The 5815-nt window shown below is 34.9% G+C and overlaps 1 protein-coding gene and 1 pseudogene across 10 annotated transcripts in view; one reads left to right on the top strand and one right to left on the bottom strand.

Moving 5' to 3' along the window:
* The window catches only part of CNOT4 (CCR4-NOT transcription complex subunit 4), a 162312-nt gene that overhangs the window by 24062 nt on the left and 132435 nt on the right, over window positions 1-5815 (top strand). The window lies entirely within an intron of this gene.
* LOC102774247 lies at window positions 3746-4246 on the bottom strand (annotated as a pseudogene).

Raw genomic sequence — 5815 nt, 5'->3', positions numbered from 1 at the left:
CACGGTGGGGATCAGGCCTAAGCTGGCAGTCAGACATCCCTCTCGCATTCTGGGGCTCTTGCAGTCCAGGACCCCTCACTCCTTATTGCCCGCCTGCAGCAGAGGCTTCTGGCTGAGCGGCGCTCCCGCTATGGGAGTCCACTGACCACCAGGGGGCAGCTCCTGCATTGAGTGTCTGCCCCCTGGTGGTCATTGTGCATCATAGCAACCAGTCGTTCCACTGTTCAGTCGATTTGCACATTAGAGTCTTATTATATAGGATCCTACTTTATTTGCTGGCTAGAGCTTCCATAACTGTGTTGAATAAGATTGATGAGAGCAGCCATCCATACTTTGTACTAGAGCTTAGGGGGGGAAAGCATATAGTTTTTACTATTAAATTGTGATGATAGCTGTGGGATTTTTATAGATGTTCTTTATCAAGTTGAGGAAGTTCCCCTTTTTATTCCTAATTTACTGAGAATTTTTATTGTGAATTTTGTCAAATGCTTTTTCTGTCATTGATATGATTATGTAATTTGTCTTCTTTAGTCCTTTGTTATGGTAGGTTACATTGATTTTCAAATGTTGAATTGGCATTGCTTACCTAGATTAAATCCCAATAATCTTTTTATATATTTCTGGATATTATTTACTGATAATTTTTGTTTAGGATTTTGCATCTGAGTTCATGAGACATATTGGCTTGAAGTTTTTGTTTCTGTTCTTTGGTGTACAGTGTTTGTCTGGGTTTGGTGCCAGAGTAATATTGGCCTCATAAAATGATTTGGGAAGTATTTCCTCTTTTTAGAAGAGATAGTGTAATATTAGAATTAACGCTTTAAATTTTTGATAAATTTTCCAGTAAAGCCATCTGAGTCAGAGGGTTTCTTTTTCCTGAATTCTTAAAACTATGAATTCAATTTATTTAATGGTCATAGGACTCTTTAGATTATCTGTTTCATTTTGATTGAGTTTTAGAAAGTGTGGTTTCTGAAGACTTGGTCCATTTTTTTCCAAGTTATTGAATTTATGAGTATAAAATTCTTCTTAGTATTTCCTTGTTGTCCTTTTAATAGCTGTGGAATCTGTAGTGATAATCTTCTATTTCATTTTTATATTTGTGATTTCTGTTTTTTCCCTTTTTATCTTTGTCAATATTACTAAAGGTTTGTTAATTTTATTGTTTTTTTATGAAGAGCCAGCTTTTTGTTTCCTTAATTTTTCTGTTTTTGTTTTCATTTTATTGAACTCTACCCTTTATAATTATTTCCTCCCTCTGCTTGCTTTAAGTTTGTTTTTCTCTTTTTTGTAGTTTTGTGATGTAGGAGCTAAGATTATTGATATAAGACCTTTCTTTTTTTCTAATGAAAACATTTAATGCTATAAATTTTCCACTGGATACTGCTTTAGCTGCATTTGACAAATTTTGATATGTTGTTTTTCATCTTTCTTAACTCTATGTATTTTTGTTTTTCTTTGAGACTTCCTTTTGGCTCATGGATCATTCAGTAGTATGTTGGTAAATTTCCAAGTGTGTGGAGTTTTATTGAATTCTAGTTGGATTCCATTATAGTTAGAGAATATGATTTCAGTTCTTTCAAATATTTTAAGGATTGTTTTATGGCCCAAGATATTGTATATTTGAATGAATGTTCCACAGGCACTTGAAAATAATGTATGTTCTGTTTATTTTTGACTCTACCTAGTTTTATTGGAATACCACCTACCTCTCTCTATGCAACTTTCCCTCTACTCCCTGCCCCATCTATTCTATTTGGTTCCTGTTCCTTATTGTTGGTTTATATAAACAATTGTTTTTTTAATTCTTATTTCTTTCTCATAGAATTCTTTCCCATAATTTCTTTATTTTAATGTCTCATTTAACATTTTCTATAATTTTAAATAAAATTTAATATTTTTTGTTCTGAATAGTCACTAGTTTTTATCTTGGCAGTGTAATTTGTGCTTACAGTAGTGGCAGATTGACCTTAAATATTAGGACTCCAAGATGAAACATGGTATGTTTTTGTTATTCTTTTAAGAGGCACCCATACACTATGATTTTCTGCATAAACTTAGATGAAATTAGAAATTATATGCTAAGCATATTGCTAGGCATTAAATGGTAAGTAGATTGTGTCTTCAGAGCACATAATGAATCCTCTGTGATGGTTCTAATAGTATAGGGCAACATATGCCAGATATTTATTGGAGAAGTATTACAGGAATTTGGAAAAAGAGTAAAGAATGAGGGCAGGGTTAATTTGTGTGGTTTTTTAAAAAAGGTAGTACTTGAATGAGTGGTAGGTGGAGTGGGAAAGGAAGTTGAAAGGAAATTGAGGAACATTATATGGGGACTACTAAACCAAAATGAGTATGGCCTGTGAAAAGGAGAACGGAGGATATTCTGTGAGGCTGTAGGGTTATGCAGTATAAATGTAGAGAGATAGGGTTCTTGAGCACCAAGAAAGATTTTAAATTTGAGCCCTAATCGGTTTGGCTCAGTGGATAGAGTGTTGGCCCTGCGGACTGTAGGGTCCCAGGTTCGATTCCTGTCAAGGGCATGTACCTTGGTTGTGGGCACATACGCAGTAGGGGGTGTGCAGGAGGCAGCTGATCGATGTTTCTCTCTCATCGATGTTTCTTACTCTCTATCCCTCTCCCTTCCTCTCTGTAAAAAATCAATAAAATACTTAAAAGAAAAAGAATTTAAATTTGAGCAGGAGGTAGTAGTTGATTTAAAGCTTCTTAATCTAAAGAGTGTCTTGAAGGATGAAGTTAAAACATCAGGATAACCTGGGAGCTTGCTAGAAATGCAGAATCTAATACCCTATTTCAGAATCCTCATTTTTAACAACATACTTATGATTTGTTTTTTATTTTATTTAATTTTTTTTGATTTCAGAGAGGAGGGGAGAGGGAGAGAGAGAGAAACATCAATGATGAGAGAGAATCATTGATTGGCTGCCTCCTGCACGCTCCCCACTGGGGATCAAACCGCAACCCTGGCATGTGCCCTTGACCGGAATCGAACCTGGGACCTTTCAGTCCGCAGGCTGATGCTCTATTCACTGAACCAAACCAGCTAGGGCCATACTGATGATTTGTTATGTATGATCAGGTTTGATAAGCACTCGTGTGAAGGGAAGTTAATCAAACAGAACTGTGTGCAAATTGGATTCTAGAGGAGAGAGATTTCATTAAGATCCTTATATTAGTTATCCAGTAGAAATGGAGATGAAAGAGAGAGTTAATTAAAGAAATATAAGCAATAGAATTTAATGACCAAGGTTTGGAGAATGGAAGAGAGTGCTGAATTGAAGATTGTGATCAAATTTTGGCACTGGACAACTGAAAACTGGGTGGGCCATTGACAGGAAATAAAAAGCCTGGGTGGCATAAAAAGCTGTGATTATTTTTACTCCCAGGCCACCAGAACATTTTGTTAACAGAAAATCAGCATGATAATAACTGTTAAAAATAAATGAAAAAGCTGGTAATTCCTAAATTCTGAAATAAACAGCATTTTCATTTTTTGCATGTTATCTTGATTTCTTATTAATATGTGAACTCATTTTACACTGTTCTTATTAGTGTAAAGCTGTTTTGTATAATTTAAAAATTTATTGTGTAAATACTTTCATGCTTTTTCATAATTTAATTAGTTTAAAGGAATTTATTTCATTATAAAGTACATACACACTCAAATTTTTAAAAGTGCAAATTTAAAATAACTGATTCCAGTATTTACATTTTATTTTTATTTTTTTGAAGTACAATTTGCATTTATTTTCCCCCCAGAGAACTTTTCTTCACTCCTTGAAGACTTAGCTCCTTACATGGGCTTTGGTGGAGGTCATGGGGCAGCACCCACAGGTCTAAATCAGGGTGGGAGTGTTCGGTCCTTCGGGGCTTCATGAGAACAATTTCTGACTCCCTTGCTGTGAATGGCACAGCTTACACAGTAACGCAGCTTCACATACAGCTTGGGAAGCACATAGGCGTTGAAGACACTCGCTTCAGAGATATCCCTAACAACTGTGGCCTCTACTATTTTTCGAATGACAAACTTCTTAGTGGCCTTGTTTGGGCATGCACTGGGCACAGTTGGTGCAACGAATAGGCTGCATATGGCCTCGGCCTTTTTTGGCACGATAATTATCTCTTCTTTTCTTGGTCATTTTGGGAACGAGGACCTGAGAGAGACCAGTATTTACATTTTAGATTCATAAGGAATAAAATGTTTGATTCTAATAGATTTTAATGAGAATGTAGATTGGTGCAACTTTTTAAAGTACAATTTGGCAATGTTGTCAAAACTAAAAATTGCACATACCATGTTTGATCCAGCAATTTCATTTCTAGGAATTTGTTCTACAGATATACTGGCTCTAGGTCAATTAATCTATAGGCTAGTCAAATTTACCAATTCTTTGTATCAATATATTCAGGAAAATATTTCTCTAATGCACATGGACAAAATTGCATTATGTCATGGGATAATTTTTCAGTTTACTCTGATATCATTAGTCTTTCTAAAAATTGTTTTTTTCCAGCATTTTCTGATATCTACAATTTTTTCAAAATTTTTTTTCTAGCATTTTGGTATTTTTAGTGTTTTTTGGTCACTTTTAAAGTGTACCTGTCAATCTTTTTTTATGTTTTTGACTAAAATTTACAGCTATTTATGTTGGATGGAGTCAGTTTTTTAAAAATATATTTTATTTATTTTTCATAGAGAGGAAGGGAGAGAGATAGAGAGTCAGAAACATCGATGAGAGAGAAACATCGATCAGCCACCTCCTGCATATCTCCCACTGGGGATGTGCCCGCAACCCAGGTACATGCCCTTGACCGGAATCGAACCTGGGACCTTTCAGTCCGTAGGCCGACGCTCTATCCACTGAGCCAAACTGGTTTTGGCTGGATGGAGTGATTTTAATGTTTTAAGAGTTTTCAATGAGATTTGCTGACAATTTTCCTTTTGTCATTTTAAAGGTTCAACTTGTTCTACACTAAAGGTCATAGCTTGGTTGAGTTTTATAAATATATTTAATATTCAGAAAAACATTTCACAATTAGTAATCATTATTTCACTATAAATCTAACATATATTTAACACAAATATATTGTAGGGCCATGTGTTTGATTTGTTCAGTCCTTGAGATGAATATGTAAATAAGTGAATTCTGCAGAATGAATTTTTGAGAATTGGTGTGTTTCTGATGTACTAGCACACAGAAACACATGTTAAAGGGTGTGCATTGTAATATTGTGATATCAAAAGTCAGGAAAGCACAGAAATTTATGTCAATAGTCTTGTTAAATTATGTGCACATATGTATGATGGAAATATGCTGCAGCTCTGAAAAAGAATGAAGTAGTGATATAGGTGATAGGATAAAAAGATTTCTAGTGTATATTAAGTCAAATAGGACAAGTTCAAAACAATGTGCAGAGTCCTTTTCATTTTCAATTTAAAAAGATATTTGTAAGTATATGCTTATATGTACATAGTCAGTATATCTAAAGGAGTACATTAGAATTATTTACAGTGATTTTCATTAGGCTATGAAAGATGGAAACAAAGTTAATAGCTACTCTTATTGTGTTTTAATTTTGATCATTTTTAATGAGTAAAATAAAGAAATCCTATATAATAAAGGTAATATGCAAATTAATGACACACCCTCACAAGATGGCTGCCTATGACCAGGCCAGCTGGGGGTTAGTGAGGGATGGCCAAATGACTGAACAAGCAGGCTGTGTGGGGTGACCAGGCTGGCAGAGGGGTTAGTGTGGGACGACCAAATGACTGAACAGCTGTCTGCAT

This window comes from Myotis davidii, unplaced genomic scaffold, assembly GCF_000327345.1.
Source record: "Myotis davidii unplaced genomic scaffold, ASM32734v1 scaffold214, whole genome shotgun sequence".
Classification (NCBI taxonomy): domain Eukaryota; kingdom Metazoa; phylum Chordata; class Mammalia; order Chiroptera; family Vespertilionidae; genus Myotis; species Myotis davidii.
Note: the sequence above shows the minus strand (reverse complement) of the source record. Positions and strands in the feature narration are given on the sequence as shown.